General features: G+C 36.9%; 2 pseudogenes; both read left to right on the forward strand.

Moving 5' to 3' along the window:
• Positions 1-10,393: 10,393 nt before the first annotated feature.
• LOC105079539 (cleavage and polyadenylation specificity factor subunit 5 pseudogene) lies at positions 10,394-11,138 on the forward strand (annotated as a pseudogene).
• A 1,578-nt stretch (positions 11,139-12,716) lies between these two features.
• On the forward strand, positions 12,717-18,730 carry LOC105073360 (1-phosphatidylinositol 4,5-bisphosphate phosphodiesterase beta-3 pseudogene; annotated as a pseudogene).
• The last annotated feature ends 232 nt before the right edge of the window (positions 18,731-18,962 follow it).

Consider the following 18,962-nt stretch of genomic DNA (forward strand, 5'->3'; position numbering starts at 1 on the left):
TTTCTCTTGTTTCCTGAGGTAGGCTACTATAGGTATAAATCTTCCTCTTGGAAATGCTTTTTCGGCATCTCCTAAATTTTGATGATTGTGTTTCTGTTTTCATTTGTCTCTAGGTATTTATTCTGTTGAAGTATAGTGGATTTAAAATGTTATATTAGTTTCAGTTGTACAAAATAATGATTCAATATTTTTATAGATTATACTCAGTTTAAGCTTATCATAAAATATTGGTTATAATCCCTTTGCTGTGTATTACATTTGAAGGCAGTTTTTTATTTCCACTTTGATCTTGTCAGTGATGCACAGCTTGCTTAAGTAGCATATAGATTAGCCTCCATGTGTTCGTGTTTTTTGCAGTCTATTTTTTGTAGTTGATTTCTAGATCCATTACTTTGTGGTCAGAAAAGATGTTTGATAGGATTTAAATCTTCCTAGATATAAATATATTCTAAAATACATATATGTTTATAAATATAAATTTAATATTGAGACATTTTGTGGCTTAGCATGTGATTTATCCTAGAGACTGTTCTATAGGTTCTTGAAAAGAGTGTGTATTCTGCTGGTTTGGGATGAGATGTTCTGTATGTATCTATTTATTTCATTTGATCTAAGGTGTCAGTTAAGGCCAGTGTTCCCTCATTGATTTTTCTCTCTGGGTGTTCTGTTCTTTGATGTAAGTGGGATTTAAAATCCCCCACTGTTATTGTATTACTGTGAATTTCTCCCTTTATATTTGTTAAATTTGCTTTATATATGTATGTGCTCCAGTGTTGATTGCATACGCATTTACAGTTGTTATGTCTTCTTGTCTGATCAATCCCTTTATTATTACACAGTGTCCTTATTTGTCTCTGATTACTGTCTTTGCTTTAAAGTCTATTTTGTCTGATATAAATATTGCTAGCCCAGCTTTTCTTCATTTCTGCTTCACAGATTACATAGTCAGCCCTTCAGATTCAGTTTGTGTGTGTCTTTAGATCTGAAGTGAATCTCTTGTAGGCAGCATAGATATGATTCTTGTTTTTAGCCATTCAGCAACTCTGTGTCTTTCAACTGAAGCATTTAATCCATCTACACCTAAAGCAATTATTGATAGGAATGCACTACTACCATTTTGTTGATTTTTTGTTTTTGTTTATTCTTCTTTTGCCTTCTTCCCTTGTGACTCGATGACTGTCTTTGGTGTTGTGTTTGGATTCCTTTCTCTTTGTGTGTATGTGTGTGTGTCTATTCTAATATTTTGGTTTATGGTTATTACCTTGAGATTTATTTATAATTACATACATATGTATATGATTATTTTAAGTTGATAGTCCCTTAAGTTTGAATGCATTGTAACAGCCCTCCCTTAAGTAACCCTTAAGTAACCCTCTCCACTTTTAATGTTTTAGCATTGTATTTTTCATCTTTTATAGGTTGGTTTTGTGTATCATGAAACTACTAATTGTGAATGTAGATGGTGTTACCACTCTTGCTTTTAACCTTCCTGCTACTCACCACCATTATTGTGGTATGTTTGACTGTATCAACGAGATTTTACTTTTATGATTTTTATATATCTGGTTTAGTCTTTTCTGCTTAGAAGAGTCCTTTCAATGTTTCCTGTAAAGCCAGTTTAGTGGTGCTGAGCGCTTTCAGCTTTGCTTGTCTGTAAAACCCTGTCTCTCCTTCAAATCTGAATGTTGGCCTGGCCAAGTAGAATATTCTTAATTGTAAGTTTCTCCATCATATCACTTGCAATATATTGTGCCCCTTCTTTCTCGCCTGCAAATTTTCTGCTGAAAAGTCAGCTGATAGTCTTATGGAAGCTCTTTTTCATGTAACTAGTTGCTTTTCACTTGTGGCATTTGAGATTCTCTTTTTATCTTTAATTTTTGAAATTTTAATTGTAATGTGTTTTGGTGTGGAACTCTTTGGATGTATCTTTTGGGGACCCTCTGTGCTTCCTGGATTAGGGTGTCTGTTTCATTCCCCAGGTTGCAGAAGTTTTCAGCTGCTGTTTCTTTGAATAGGTTCTCTGCCATTTTCTCTCTTCCTTTCTGGGGATCTCCATGATGTGAATTTCAGTGTGCTTGATAGTGTCCCAGAGGTCTCTTAAATTATCTTAAAAGATATTTTTTCCCTTTCCTTGATCTGATTGGATGATTTCTACTACTCTGTTTTCCAGTTCACTGATCTGTGCCTCTGATTCATCTAACCTACTGTTGATTCTTTCTAGTGTTTTTTTTTTTATAGTTAATTATATTATTCTGATCTGTTTGATTCTTATCTCTAGCTCTTTGTTATTGTCACTGTGTTCATCCATTCTTTCCTATAGTTCAATGAGCCTTTTTATAATTAGCACCCTGAACTCTGTGTCAGGTAAGTTGTGTATCTTTACCTCATTTAGTATCTTTTTCTGAGTTTTGTCTTATTCCTCCTTTTGTAGCATATTATTATGTCTCATCATTTTGCCAAATTCTCTGTTTGCATATTTTGACCTACATAAACATAGGTCAGGTATGATTCCTGACCTTGGAGAAGTGGCCTTATGTAGGAGACACTTTGTGAGGCACAGCATTATACTTGCCCTGGTCACCAGAGCTGTGCAGTTTAGTGATGTCTCCTTTGTGGCCTGCATGGCCTTTCTGTTGTGGATGACCGACTATAGTGTGTGTGTTGGTGGACTTGGCTAGCTCCTCACCTGGTTGACTTCCAGACCCTGCTTCATAAGGTGACTGTCAGCTTGCTGTTGGTGGGGCTGTGTTCCAGGGCAGCTGGCTATACAGCCTGAGGGGCCCAGGGCTGGTGCCAACCTACTGGTGGTCAGGGATGTGTCCTAGAATTGTTTGCTGTGTGACTTGGGGGCCCTGGGGCTGTCTCTGTCCTGAGGGTGGGTGGGGCCAAGTCCTGGCCTGGCTGACTGCTTGGCCTGATGGGTTCCAGGACTGGTGTTGTTCTGCAGGTGGGCGATGAGCCCCTGGCCCTGATAGGCTATAGGGAGAACTACAAAATGGTGTTTCCTATCACTAGGGTCCTTGTCAAAGAACAAGCTCCTAAAATGGCAGCTGCCAGGGGAGATTCAGTTACCTCCTTATCTCCGGATCTGACACAGGCTTCTTTCAAATTACTGTTTTTGTGCTAAGACTCAGAGGATGTGAGATTTTGCACATGCCTTTTAAGAACAGTGTTTTCTACAGCCCTCCAGGTCTCCTGTATACAAGCTGCACTGGTCTTTAAAGCCACACTCACTCCTTAGGGAGAGCCTCTGGAATCGTGGTCATCTCCCCTTTGTGGGCCGCCCACCTGGGCGGTGTGTCTCCTCACTGTACCGTGTCTCCACCCCTTCTACCTGTCTCACTGTGGGTCTTTCTTTATGTCTTTAGTTGAGGAAAATCTGTACTGCTGGTCTTCAGGCCAGTCTCATTGATGGACGGAAAATATTTTCTGCTAGTTTTCAGGTGATCCTCATCAGTAGTTGCTCTGTAAGTGGTTGCTCCCAGAGGCACCAATGGGAGGAGGCGAGCTCTGGGTCTTCCTACTCTGCCATCTTGGCCATATTTCCTCTAATTCCAAATGTGTGTGTGTGTGTGTGTGTGTGTTTTCAGTTTTATTTATACAAGGTCTAATTATGTTTATTTCTAAGTATTATGATTTTTCATGTTGAATTATTTTTAACTTAATAATTAATAGCTAGTATTACACTGCCAACATTGCTTAGGAGAAACATTCATCTTAATCGTGGTTTACTGTTTATCTTCACTGGGAAGCACACCATAGACGGCCACGTGAGAAACATTTGACCAAAACTCAGCGGTCTGCAGTTTGGAACGTTTCTCACTGGAATACTTACTTGAAATCACCATTTGATTGTTTTTCTGTGTGTGTTGGGGGCACTTTCTTCTCTATCCCTACCCTCCCATGGTATTCTTCTTTACCTTCACATTCACATGTGCCTTCCATATCTCCATTTTGACTTTTGTAAAAATAGTGCCCATCTCTTTAAGATGACTCTTGGGACACCCAAACAAATGTTTATGGCCTGCAGCCTCTTTAAAATGAGATACCCCAAACACAGCCTCTAAACAAGTGTAAATCCAACCATCGATTTTATTAGATATAATTATAAACACATTTTACTCTGTTTATTTGATATATAACCATAAGTGTTTTTTCATGACTTCCTTTGCCACCGATTTAAGTATTCTTAGATAATACCTGTCTTTTTATATAGACTGCATATGTTACTGTCTATTCTTTCATTACAAATTTTATTCGTATAGTGAATAATTTTTAAAAATACAAAAAATGTTATTACTTTAATAAGTAACAATATTTTCTCATCCTTCTAATTTTGGATTATTGTATTTTATCCAAGTTCTTCACTAGAAAGCTTGGGATCATTACCTAGATTCTGCTTTAAACAAGCATAGATGGACTCTGACACTGTCATATAGGGTTCTGCTGCTAAAGTCACAGCTATTGAAGACAACAAAGCACTCTCATCATAACGCATCTGTGGTCTACATTTTCCTTATGACTTTCCAGATCTACTCTCCTTCCTGTTCTTTGTACAGAGGTTGACTAGGGTACATCCTGCTACACAAACTGGCGTTACACTAGGAGCACTGGCATCCTCACTGAGCGTGTCAGAAAAGCAGATTATTGAGCCCTCCCCAAGACCTGCTGAGTTAGAATTTATGGTTTAACAAGACCCCTGCGTGATTCTAATACACGTTAAAATTTGAGAAGCACTAGACTTTATTAACAGACTCTCTTATCCTCTGGAGAATTCCAGTAGAAGGAGGGAGAAGGGGAGGAAAATAAGATCAGGATTATTCTGCAGGGTCTGTCCTATTATGTTGCCTGGGGTTGATTCAGATCCTTCTTTCATGCCAGACTGATATATGTATCTCTCTGTCCAACATCTCCCTTCCCTCATCCCAGTGGGTGGAATGGTGATAGCCTGGCTACTATCCTAGCTGTATGACCCCTGTGGTTCCTTTATATCTACTCATTTAGAAACAATCCCTTTAAGTGAACCTTCCTTGAATTAGCACATATTCCATTGTTTCTCAGCAGACTCTAATGGATACACCACAGTCACATGGAAAACATTAGAGATTTGATTTTTCAGATACAATATCTCTTAATGTGGCCATAATGACTCTTATACCTAAAAAGATAACATCTAAGTAGAAATAAGAATGGCTGTTGCTCATCATTCTCCCATTGATTGCTTACTTGTTTCCTAGGGAATGCTTTGAAATCTAGGTCACATATCAATACTCTTTTCTAGCAATTATCTCCTAAAGAAGCAAAAAGAATTCACAAGGATAAAGGAGATAAAAAGAAAGTTAAATAGGTTGGCTGTATTGAGGTTGGAGAGTAACTGAATTACAGGTAAAACTGGCAAAGAAAAAAATGTGAGGCCAATAGAAATGTGAAATGAACTGAATGCTACACATTATTTTAGTAATAACTTACACATGAGATCAATATGAATAGCATTAAATACAGCTGTATAAATCAGTTGTTTCCATAATTCTCTGTCAATGTTGCATTGATTATACATTTTATTTCTAAGGAAATCAACTATGTAAGAAATTTAAAACTATTTGCTAATTGTTTTCTTAATTTGTTTGCATATCTTTACCTGATAAATTTTTTATGTGACTACAGCATATTTCTTCCTTGTAAAGGCTCCAGAAGGGGACAGTATCATTTCTTGGTTGTCTGTCTGAACACAGGTACTCTGTCTACAGCCTTATTTAAGCCACAAAATATCCATTCAAAATGGAATTCTTTCTCCTTTTTAAATGTAAAAATAGAAAAAGGCTAAGTAGATTGCCCAAGATAACAAATATATTTGTAGAATATGTTCATTCATCTGATCTTGAAACTTTAATCCTAGCATCTACACCACCACCACCTGGCCATGAATAATAGCCTCCCATACGTCCAATCAGAACTCCCAAGTGTATATCCTAGAAGACCATAAATAAGTTGAATTAGTGTAAACTGTCCTCATTTATTCTTTTTAATGCAAAGCAAAAATAGAAAAAAATTAAGTAGTCAACAAATTCTGATTTCAAGCACGGTTTACTTTAATATGGAGCAGAACCAGGTTCATTAACTGAATTTAATGTGGAATATTGAATAATATTAATTATAACGGATAGTGCCAAGCATAATCCCATGGTGTGAAGCCTCTTAATGTCTTATTTTAAAAGTGTGAACAGGTGAATAAAAAAAGGTGTAGCAAAAGCAAACTGCTAAATGAAATTCAAATCACCATACAGTCTTTTGAGTAAAATCAACTTTGGCTGTATTCCGCCCTAACAGGAAAATTTAGGAGAGTTGAGGAACCTCTTCCCCCTTGGCCTGAATGTAAGCCTGCTATGTGAGAAATGTCTGCCTTCTCTGGACTCTGGATAAAACCAATCTAGAAATTTCTGACACTTTTATGTTATTTGGTATTATTTTAAAAAAATGCCATTTGAAGACTACTTTAAACAAAGAAAAATCAAGTATCAATATTAAAAAGCAATAGTCCATGATTTAGAATCCAAATGATATAATTATGAAAAGAAAAATATACTATGCTAATGCACCCCAAACCTAACTTCATGTTGTTCTGCCACATATGAAGGTTCTGCTCTTTGTAAAATTGCAAAGCTTAATTGTGTGATTTCACTTTGTGCACAGCAGGGTAGCCACGTGCCCTAGAAAACTACGTGCAAGGGAAGCAACTTGTTGCGAAAGTGGGTGAGAATGCCCTGAAATAATTCTGAACAAGATAAAAATGTCTCTAAAATTGGACCATTTCTTCAAAAATGCAAAAGGCAGAGGTGTCCACTCTGGCACTAGCTTTTGAGCACAAATAGGAAGTCTAGCCCTTTCAAAATATTTTAACAAGGAAAATGATTTAAACATCATAAACATCACATTAATTGTGACCATCTCATTCACAGGTAAAATAATTAGCTTTGATAACCATTTGGAGAAATCAGTTACACTCACACAAAACCATTTTCATCTCTGATCTTTAAAGGGAAGCCTCCATTTTAAATCAGTGTTCTATACATTATTATTTTCCCTTGCTTGCTCATTCTATAAAAAATTAGAAATATGTTAATATAAAGAATAAGCTACCAAAATAAATGTCTGATTAATGATTACTGGTGAGCATTACAAAGAGGTTGAAAATCTGAAAAAAATATCATTTATAGAATAAGACCATTGCTATGAGATGATGGTTTCAGTTAATATGAAAAGATACATGCTTCCTAAGATCTACTTAAAGGAGAACAAAAAATTGGGTCTTAAGAAATTCTTAAAATCTCTTCATAGGAATAATTCAAAAGCGTGGCTTTTAGGATAGCATTCTATAAAAATGTTAAAATAGTTACTTTGAGGTATATCATTTGTGAAAAAAATAAATTTTCATTGCTTAATATTGTCATAAAGGTCCTCAGACATTTGGAGTATTCTTGTATAATACCTTTCAAAAATGCATAAACCTATTACCAAGTAAATTCTAACATTTTATTTTTTATCTTCTTTTGCCCTGAAAGCAACTTATTCAACAAAATGTAATAATTAGAAGTATAAAAATACATTTATGGTTATGAATGACCGCTTTGACAATTTCGTGATGAATATCTCATTAGTGATTTTGGAATTTACTGCTTTCTGAAGTACATAGTCTATACTTTAACAAAACTCAATGTTAAAGGAATCTTCTCTATCATAAGTTATTTTGTACCTTCCTGTGGTTCCATATACTAGGTTCTACAACCTATGGCAGAACAGGTTGGACCTCTCTTACATATAACAGCATATCACAGGTTTGAAGACAGTTATAAGTCATCCACACTCACATATCATACTCATTCTGTAATAATTCTTTCTTTTAGAATTGATCAATAATTTCCTCTGAAGTCTTATTTCTACAACTCTTCCTTTGAAAATAAAGACCGTATCTTATACTTCTTTTGAATTTATCATATGCTTAGCACAGAGATAATATGTTCAATAAACCCTGATACTTGATGGACATAAATCAGTATCCATAAAGATTTAAGTAACCACCCATACATTAACTTCCTCATTGAGATATTGCTTATGAAGATTAATAAAAAGAACACATTTTCAATTTACAAATTTATACTCTATGGAAGTATTAATAGAAAATTTGAAAATGTTATTAGTTGCTTGCAAACTGTTGGAAAGATTTAAAATATATTTTACATGTGGTCAAACAGCTTATTAGCAAAAGAACATGTTATGCACCCAAGAACTGTTACTTCCACACAGTGGAGTTTTTGTCATATTACGGTCCAGTGTTTTAAACAAAATTGTTATAAATCATAGAATTTGACTTTTGAAATAAACGGGAAAGTTAGCGTAGTGTTCTATTTACAAACTGGTAATTAAAACAGGTTTTCTTTTAATTGCCATTTTGTGGGAGGGGAAGTCTACATCTTTTTCAACTTCAGTTAAACATAATTTCATGTTACCTTAAAAACTAAACTAAAATGCAGCTTGATACTATTAATATGATCACTAGCTATTGAACATATTATAGTAGAACTCACTATAATATGTCAAAAAAGTAGCAGCAGTGGCTATAGATGCTTATAACACATTTTACTCCATGAGATGATACAGTCATCTAAATTTTTGCCAGGAAGAACAACAAAAGAGAGTTTATAATTATTACATATGTATATGGAAACTTTTCCAGAAGAATATATTCACATTTTTTACTTAAAAATATCAACCACCAAGGCTGCTCATTAACAGCTAAGAGAACTTGGCTACATTTTGGAAAACAAATAGAAATATTCTACCATAATATATAAGAAAAAATGTTTAAAAATGTTATCCAGACTAAAACACATTTTAATGATTATTTTTAGTAGTATAACTATAAACTTCTTGAAGAAGAAAACCCAACTGAGTTTATCATATACATTAACCTTAATATGACCTAATACAAGGCTTTGCATACATTAGCCTCTCATGAACTACGAGTAAATGAAAGGATGAATGATTACTGGTCTAGCAATATGAAGGCTGGGTTTTCATATAACCTCTTCCAGACCATAATCTCCTGTATAAAATAATGGTGTTGTATTAGATGATCTGAAAGATTCCACCTATTTTAAAATATATAATCCTAGAAATACATGACTCTTTACTTACAATTTTTAAATCATATTACATATTTCTGGCTATTTTTAAGTCAACTTTGAATTGAAATCTATTAGGGCTGAAATAATGAACTATAGGGTTTAGAGATTATTGAAAATTATTTTAAGTAAATATTAAGAAATAATTTCAAAAGAGATCTTACAGTTAAGGCAACAAACTACTCTGGTGAAATTTAAAATATCACTAGATATTATGTTATCTAATTTTAAACATCTGAATATTCTCTAAACTAAAAACATCAATTGTTTTTAGGCTTATTTATACAAATGTAAGTATTCCTTAAAACATAGTTGAACATGTCCTTTATTTATTTTGGTTTAGATTCATCATATTTCTATTCGGCATAAGTATCTACTTAAAGCATTTTTAATATATCCTAGCAATATAAACATGATTTACTAGTTTGAAACTTTTGTTTATCTCTCAAGAATTTGTTCAAATATCCTCTGTACAGCCTTGGTTGACTTTGACATTTAGAGGTAGTCAGTCCCTATCCTTCACTTCAATAATATTTAAAAAATGCTACTGTGGCAGTGTTTCTTATAATAACCTTATAATTACTTTTTTAAAGTTATATAGACTACTTGATGTCAGCCTGCACTACTCATTTTTATATTCCTACTATCAGCACAATGTCATGCACATAGCAAGAATTAAAACATATTTGGTGAAAATAATAAAAAAAGATTAGTATTTGTTAAACACAATTAAGAAATGTGCTAAACTTTCTTCACATAACTACCTACGAGGTAGGTATTCTCAGTTACTAAGAAGTTGCAGATTTGAGAGCTGAAGTTTTTCCTCAAGATCACACAGCTAACAAAGGGCAAAGAACAGACTCAGCCTCGTTCTGTGACCTCAAAACTAATCAGCCATTTGGTTTTATCTTTCTAATGGGAAAAAATACTTGAGAGTGTTTTGGGGATTTCCACCCAATATCGTGTTTAATCCTCATTACAACCCTAATGTAATAATATGATACTCTTTTATGGATGTGAAATTTGAGCCCTAATTTCATGGTGACCTGCAAAGGGTCTCACACATATTAAGTGATAAAGGTGGAGACTAAAATCCAGTCCGTGAACTACTGGACACTAATAAAGGAAAGTGTGGTGTTAACGTACCGTTTAAAGTAGATCTAAGCTGGCGCTCTCGTCTTAACGGCGGGCGGTGGCTGCTGAGCGGGACGCAGATGACCGCTGCCGGCACAGGGACGGTCGCCCTGCCTCCCCCTCTCCACTCGCCCCTGGCGCCGGAGCTCGCCGGCAGGTCCGTGGTCCCGCCCAGACGCTCGCAGACTGGCTGGCCCCGGGGTCAACCAGTTCGGCAACAAGTACATCCAGCAGACCAAGCCCCTCACCCTGGAGCGTACTATGAACCTGTAGCCTCTTACCGATTATACTTTTGGTATAAAAGAGCCCCTCTATGAGAAGGGCAGCTCTGTTGCAGCCAGATGTCAGCGTATGAGGGAGGGATTTGATAAAATTGGCATGAGAAGGATTGTAGAAGGGGTTCTGATTGCGCATGAGCACCGGCTACCCGACGTGTTACTGCCACAGCTGCCAACAGCTTTCTTCAAATTACCTGGTGGTGAGCTTAACCCCAGAGAAGATGAAGTGGAAGGACTAAAATGCTTAATGACAGAGATACTGGATCATCAAGATGCAGTCCTGCAGGACTGGGTCACTGACTACTGCATTGGTAACTGGTGGAGAACAAATTTTGAACCTCCTCAGTGTCCATATACTCCTGCACACATTACAAAACCTAAGGAACGTAAGAAGTTGTTTTTGGTTCAACTTCAAGAGAAAGCCTTGTTTGCAGTTCCTAAAAATTACAAGCTGGTATCTGCACCGCTGTTTGAACTGTATGACAATGCGCCTGGATATGGACCCATCATTTCTAGTCTCCCTCAGCTTTTGTGCATATACAACTGAGTTCCTCACAGCAGAGAGGTAAGAGAAGCCATCTCTGTGAGCACAGCTATACATAGTGTAGAATAAACATGCTAGAAAAGTTTTTTTGGTTTTCTCTCTTTCCAGTCCCTAAATTGCCACCTACTTTCTGTTGTTTGAATAGTGAAGTTAGTATAGAAAACGAGATTGTGGTATAAACAAACATGATAATGTTTGATTTACTTTTGGTTTTACTCACACTTCTTTAGTACAACATTAAACAAAGTAGACTTTAAAAAAAAAGTAGATCTATGTTAACATAATTTATTAGTATTTTTCTCTTTTACTTCTTTTCATTTTGATGTCAGAGACAATGGAGAAAACTGGAAAGGGTTTTCTTTTACTGCAAATAAGCAGAAAGTGAAAAAAAATATTTTAAGAAGACAGCTTGAATTACTGATGTTTTAACTATAGTACTATAGGAAAATTAATTGGACTGTCACTCTATAGTGAATTGAATATATCCTTGATGAATATCCCAAGTTTTTTCCAAATTATTCATTAATTGCACAACTATTATTTATAAAAACTAATTATTGTGATTTAAGATTTAATTTATCATAAATTAATATATAGATTTGAGTCCACACATTCACAAGTACCAAGTAACAAATACTATGTGCAGTTTCAGTGTCTGTATTTTCTTTGTGCTCATAGTGATATTAGGGTAAACTGTAAGTATTTTAATTGCCTCAAGTTATTGAGATTAGACAAATTAGGAATTAGTGATCAAAAGACATTATAAAAATGAAAGTTTTAACTGCATAGTGAATAGAGAAAAATGATGAAAAATACTAAATTATCACAGTGCAAAACAGCATGCACTTTAAGACATCAAAGGACCTATGCTGTTATCATCTCTATCAAATACATGCTTTAGCTGGTAATTAATTTCAATAAAATAGCATCCATTGTGTTACATCAGTATTTATTCATATGAAATTTATTTTTACAGCTTTAGTTTTCTTGTGTTTATGAATTTCCTTTGATTGTATAAATGTGAAAAAGACCACAAGCAAGGCATTCATATCTAGTTCTATTTTGTACATTTTGAAGTGGTAATATAATAAAATGAGAATACTGTTGCCTTTCAAAGGGATTAAAAACACTGCTCTTTTTATAACTGTGACAAATGGAAGTAGTTATCCTTAATACTGAAATATGTAGATATTTGATTACGTTGGAGAATTTTAAGATTTTAAGTAACTGAAGTAAATATCTAGCTAGTGACATTATAAATATTCATTAGTTTATTAAATATTATCTAAATATGTCCATGGGTCAGGAGCTGCTCTAGACACTGGGAATGTAGCATGAACAAGACCCATCCATTCCTTTCCTCAAAGAGCTTAAAATGATGAGTTATAACAGGAAAACCTAAACTTCTAAGAGGTGACAATTTAAGCGAAACTTGAAAAGAGGATTAGAATGATCTGGTTGAAAGGAAGAAGGAATAGCTTATGGGAGTGGCTTGAGGTGGAAAAGAACATGGCGTGCTGAACAAACTAAAAGCAATTCTGTTTAGCCAAAAAGACAGAGTGATTATGAGAGTCTCATGAGATGAATTTGGAGGTAAGGGCAAAAAGCCAGATCATGGAGGTTCCCACAGGTTACCACCAAGTCTTGGTTTTATCCCCAAGGTCACTAGGAAACCACTGGAAGCTTTAAGGCAGTAGAGTGATACGATGAGATTTTCATTTTTAAAAGCTAATTCTGACTATGTTGTGGAGAATGGAAAAGAGGAACAAGAATTATTTTTCTCTAAAATATCTAGAAAAATTAAGCAAATTAATTTTATATTATCTTATCTTTACTGACTCATTTAAAATGTCAAATAATTCACTGCCTATATGCATCCTGTAACTCCTGTAGTACTCTGATCAGCCATGAGCTTTACAAAATCTTCCTTGTCCCACTAGCATGGATTTCTCTATCTCTTCCACTCTATCTCAATTTCTTAAAGATGGAGTATTGTATTATTTATCTTATTTCTCACAGAACAGAGCCTGGCACTGAGTAGGCATTTAAGGCACGTTGGTTGAAATGAAATGATTTTTAAAATAAATACTGTTTTCATGTCAGCCAATCCCAATTTAGAAATTTGGTCCTGTTAAGAGTCAAGTCTTTAAAGATTGTTTTATGTATGAAAATACAGCTGTATATTGAGTATTTTTTAAGCCTAATTGATATAGGATAATAGGTTTCCTTTACTTATAATGCTGACCTTTTTTTTGGCCCCAAATGTTAATACACTGAGTGTCAAATACAGGTAACAAGCCAACTGAAATCACTGAAATAGTAGTAGGTTATTGAAGAAGAGTCAGAAGGACCAAACTTAATTAAAATAAAAATTTGATAAAAGTATAATAATGTAATTCACTGAATAATGAGTATAACATTTAAAATGTCTTCCATACACATAATTTAAACATCAATGATTGAAAAATAATTTTTCCAAGGTAGATGGGTACCATTGAATTAGTGTCATATTCGGAAACACTATTTTAGAAAAATATGGGTGAAACAAGTCTAAATGCTCTAAATGGTATAAAACAGCATTGGGAGATTATGACAACAACTGAAAAATTTGAGCACTGATTTGGAATTTACCTCGGATATAAACTTGATGCTTAATTGAAATTTAGTTGACTGTAATTCAAAATTTTAGACTGAGTAATTTTCAAATCATTTTAATCTAATAATTGACAACTACTTACTCTCTTTTCAATCTAAATTTTATGAAATACTGATTTGTAGCCCCAGAGTTTCTCACATCACTTGATGGCAAACTTTGGCTAAAGCAGAATTTGTATTATTACTTGATAAATAATAACTTATGTCTCCAAATTACCCAACTTTTATTCACTGGGTAATAAAATGAATATAGGGATGTTTGTCAATGTTAGTTCATGCAATTTTCTAGAGTGAAAACACTAAACAGAAGAGCTTGTTTCTTAATCAATATTTTCATAATATTTACACATTTTTATTTTCTGGTAATAAGAAAATCTGTCTACATGATTAAGCAAATCATAAATTTTATAATGTCCCTATAGCCATGTAAATGGAAATATTCATGGTAGGAGAATGAATAGAGAGGCAGGGTGGTATCAATTTAATCCTTTAAAGGAGAATACTGCATGCTAAGAATTCATTTTAGAATGCTTCTTACTAAAGAGAATTGAAGTAAGTACTTTCGGTATGAATTCTGATGAAAATAACCTTCTGAGATATTTACATATGATTTTCAGTCAACTTATGTGAAGATGTCTTGAATTTTCTCCCTAGTGTGTACTAAGCATTGAATGGTTTTCCATTACTTATATGATGCTCTGTATAAACCATGCCTAAACATATTACATAAACCATAGCCATTATGGAGAATATATGATTACTAATTGGAAGTGGAGTTGGAGTAGATATTTTGTACTTGAAATAGGTTCAAAGAATTAATATTTTCACTGATGCATATATTGATACAAATAACATCTCTTTACTTTTTGAAACTACATTGATTTTTTTCCTAAATTATTCATGGAAACTTGCTACCAAGAAACAGAAAAAAGTATGCTTGCCACACTTCCTAACTTTAGCTTTTCAGTAATGACTAGAAAATTACCAGTATATGATTTGGCTCTGTGGTATTTTAATCTCTAAAAATTAAAGTGGGAAGTTAAGGAATAATTAAATTTGGAGCCATAATATTAATGAATACCTGTCACCTTTTCAAAATGAGAAATCTATTCTCATTTAAATCATTGGTCAGGCAATAGGTATTTCAGAAATAGTACAGTAAGCTATATAAGATCATCACCAGACATAATGTTTCCATTTTTTCCCAATCAAATTATCTACTTTCTCAATAATTAATTAGCATTTGTGTGACATAAAAAATTCATGCAAATTCTGAAAATTACTACATACGATAAATCATCAGTGGGTAAATATGTGCACTTATTAATAGAAAATGGCTATTTGATTTTTATGTTATCTCAGTATCATAACTGGTATGTAATAAGCAATAGGTACTTAGTACTTACTTTTACTATCCTTTATGCATTATTTTCTTTCTATTTTTACCCCCTCCTCTCTCTAACATTTGTGTTGCACTTTGGTTTGTTTTATTCTAATTTTTGTGCTTTCAAATTATTTAGGTTCTTGCTGTTACTGTCTATAATTTTCAGCTACTTTTAACTTTTTCTTTTGCTTCCTACACCTTGGCTTTGTTTCAGCTCATTCTCTAATTAGAATCATTAACAAAATATAGCTTTGGCTGTGACTAAATGGGCACAAGTAAAATAACATCCAATACGTCTATGAGTTACAGCTGTAAGCTCTTTAGTTCTTCCTATCTGTTCAGCATTTCTTGGTCTTCTCCTTGTACTTTGTGTATCTGCTTGATGAGGAGAGAGGGCCCATCCTTTGATATGTGGGGGTCCAGACCTGAATTTCTGAGATTCGTAACTTGCACTCGCTGTTCCTCGGAAATTCTATGGACGGTGACAGCTGTACCACTGGATACAGTAACATCTGCAGATGTGCTGGCAACAGCAATAACACCAGTGGCAGTCCTGTTGTGCTCCTCCGACTCACCAGTGGAGGTTGTGGGGGTCATTGTAGAAGAACCTGTGGGACACAGTAGTACTACATGCTAACTTTTTCTTTTAAATTTTGTTTTTATTTCTGATAAGTTTAATAAACTATATTCCCTTCTATTACCTTAAGGATAATCGACATGAAGAGGCAAACCATAAACAAGCCACTAAAATGTGAAGCAACCAGATCTGATGGTTTGTTTGTATCAACCAACTATGAATAGATATTACACAAAAACATACCATCAGAAACACATTAGCGTCGCATCTACCCCAAGGGCACCCGCGTGGACTTGTCCAACTACATGCCTCAGCTCTTCTGCAACGTGGGCTGTCAGCTCATTGCACTCAACTTTCAGACCCTGGATGTAGCGATGCAACTCCTTGCGGGCGTGTTCGAGTACAGGGGGTGCAGTGGCTACCTGCTCAAGCTCGAGTTCGTGCAGCGGCCCGGACAAGTCCTGTGACCCCTTCACCGAGGTCATCGTGGACGGCATCGTGGCCAATGCCTTACGGGTCAAGGTGATCTCGGGTCAGTTTCTGTCCGACAGGAAGATGGGCATCTACATGGAAGTGGGTATGTTTGGCCTCCCTATTGACAGGCGGTCCACGTACCCCACGCGGACCTCTCAGGGGAACTCGTTCAACCCAGTGTGGGAGGAGGAGCCCTTCGACTTCCCCAAGGTGGTGCTGCCCACGCTGGCTTTGCTGCGCATCGCGGCCTTTGAGAAGGGCGGCAGGTTCCTGGGGCACCAGATCCTGCCCGTCTCTGCCATCTGCTCAGGGTACCACTAAATCTGCCTGCGGAAGGAGGCCAACCAGCCGCTTTGCCTGCCAGCCCTGCACATCTACACCGAGGCATCCACTCATCCCTGATGACCACCAGGACTTCGCAGAGGCCCTCATCAACCCCACCAAGCATGTTGGCCTGGTGGACCAGAGCCAAGCAGCTGGCCGTCCTTACTGGGGAGAGTGAGGCTCAGGCTGGCCCAGAGGATGCCAAGAGACCTAGCCTCAGCAGCTGGGGCCCCAGCTGACCCCAAATCTTACACCCAGCCCCCTGGATGTCTCCCTCCGCTGGCCCTCAGGCCCTGCCACCTCTCCCACCAGGGCCTCCATCAGCAGCCCAGGTCAGCGCCACGACCTCATTGCCAGCATCCTCTCAGAGGTGGCCCTGGTCCCACGGGTTGAGCTCCGAGGCCATAAAGCCCTGGCGAAGCTCTGGAGCCGGCAGGAGCGAGACCTGTGGGAGCTGTGCAAGCAGCATCAGCGGAAGGCGGACGCCCTCACTCAGCGATTGCTCGATGGCCTGGCCCAAGCTCCGGCCGAGGGCACGTGCCGGCACCGGCCAGGTGTCCTAGGCGGGGAGGACGAGAAGGAGGAGGACGAAGAGGTAAAGCTGTATCAAGAGTTTCAGAAGAAACAGGTGCAGTGTCTGCTGGAGCTGAAGGAAGCCCAGGCGGACGTAGATGCCGAGCGGAGACTGGAGCATCTGAGACAGACTCAGCAGCGGCTCAGAGAGGTCATCATGGATGCTCACATGACTCAGCTCAAGAGACTGAAGGAGGTGAACAACAGGGAGAAGAAGGAACTGCAGAAGATCCTGGATGGGAAGCACCACAACAGTATCTCAGAGGCCAAGACGAGAGAGAAAAATAAGGAGGCGGAACTGACAGAGATTAACCGGCGGCACATCACTGAGTCAGTCAACTCGATCCGTCGGCTGGAGGAGGCCCAGAAGCAGCGGCATGAATGCCTTGTGGCAAGGCAGCAGCAGGGCCTACAACAGCTGGTGGAAGAGGAGCCCCAGCTGCTGGCCCAGCTGGCCCAGGGATGTCAGAAGCAGCGGGCAAGGCTGCCCCAGGGGATCTGCTGGAGCCTGCTGGGCAAGACACCTGAGAGACTAGGGGACAGGCATCTGGTGGCCTGTGCCAGCAATAGTCACGTGACTGGGAGCAGCGGGCATCTGTCTGGTGCTGACTTAGAGAGCCAAGAGGAGAACATGAATCTCTGAACTGGATGTGAACTCTATGGCCACAGGGCCAGGGTGGGCGCTGGGAGGAGGGCAGGAGGCCAAGACACTGATGCTTTTTTTTTTTTTAACTTTTTATCTTTAGAAATTTTATTTTTTTAAACTGGGGTGAGCACCCCACATTAACTCCTTCCCTTCACCCTCCTAGGGCCCTGTTAGTCCCCTGCCCCTCCTTCCTGCCCTCACTTCTAAGGAAGGTGCCTGGTGGGTCACTCCGGGCCAGAAGAGCCTCGCCCCCATGACACCTACACCCCAGAGTGGGCGTCATCGCCCTCACTTCCCTGGGGAGCACCGGGTGGGGACCCCGAGCTCTGGGAAGTAGGGGTCACATTCTTTCTCTATCCTTTGGGGATTTTTTTTTTTTTTTTACATGAATACAAGTGGATTTCAGGGGGGGAAAAAAGAAGCACATTAGAAAGAAAAAGTGAAATAGTAAGCCGTTTATATGGCCCTGAATCAATCTTCATTATTTATCTACAGATGGTTTTTAGCAACGAATGCCTGGCAAGTGACACGTTTTGACAGAATGTGTAACTATGTAACCACACTTTTCTCAAAAGTATGCTTTGAATAGTCTTGTTATAGCTCTTCATAATTTCTGGGGAAATATCAAAATTTTCTATTTTGAGACAACAACTGAAGAAAGGAGAATTTAAAATAAAAGCCAAAATGAAAATAAAATGATATAAAAAATGAAACTCTGAAATAACTACTCTATGTAAAGTCTGTCTTAACCTCATTTGCCAGAAAGTAGCCAGCCATGATAAAACACTCAATGTCTTGAGCTACATATACTTTAGAATTTAGTAGGTTGCTTTGAAAATTGAGTAGTATTTTTAAGAGCTTTAAGTAAATCTTGAGATTAACCAATTTTCAACTAATTAAAATGTTAAAATCATTTTATTTAGAAATGATTGAAAATTATTAGCATAGAACTTTTATTCATACAAAACTAACGTCAAAGATGGTTCAGATTTTCCAAATATCTCATAAGCATGTTACAGTAATTCTCCACATTCTTAACTTTATTAAAATTTCACTATAATTTAAAAATTGTTTTAAAGTTGTGAAATTAGAGTTTTATTTTTCCTTTCACTTAAACTTTTTCAAAGATTGCCCTTGGTAAGTACATAATTCTTACATAATAAAAAAAGTAACTTTATGATAAAAGCATAAAAC

Source organism: Camelus bactrianus, chromosome 15, assembly GCF_048773025.1.
Source record: "Camelus bactrianus isolate YW-2024 breed Bactrian camel chromosome 15, ASM4877302v1, whole genome shotgun sequence".
Taxonomy (NCBI): domain Eukaryota; kingdom Metazoa; phylum Chordata; class Mammalia; order Artiodactyla; family Camelidae; genus Camelus; species Camelus bactrianus.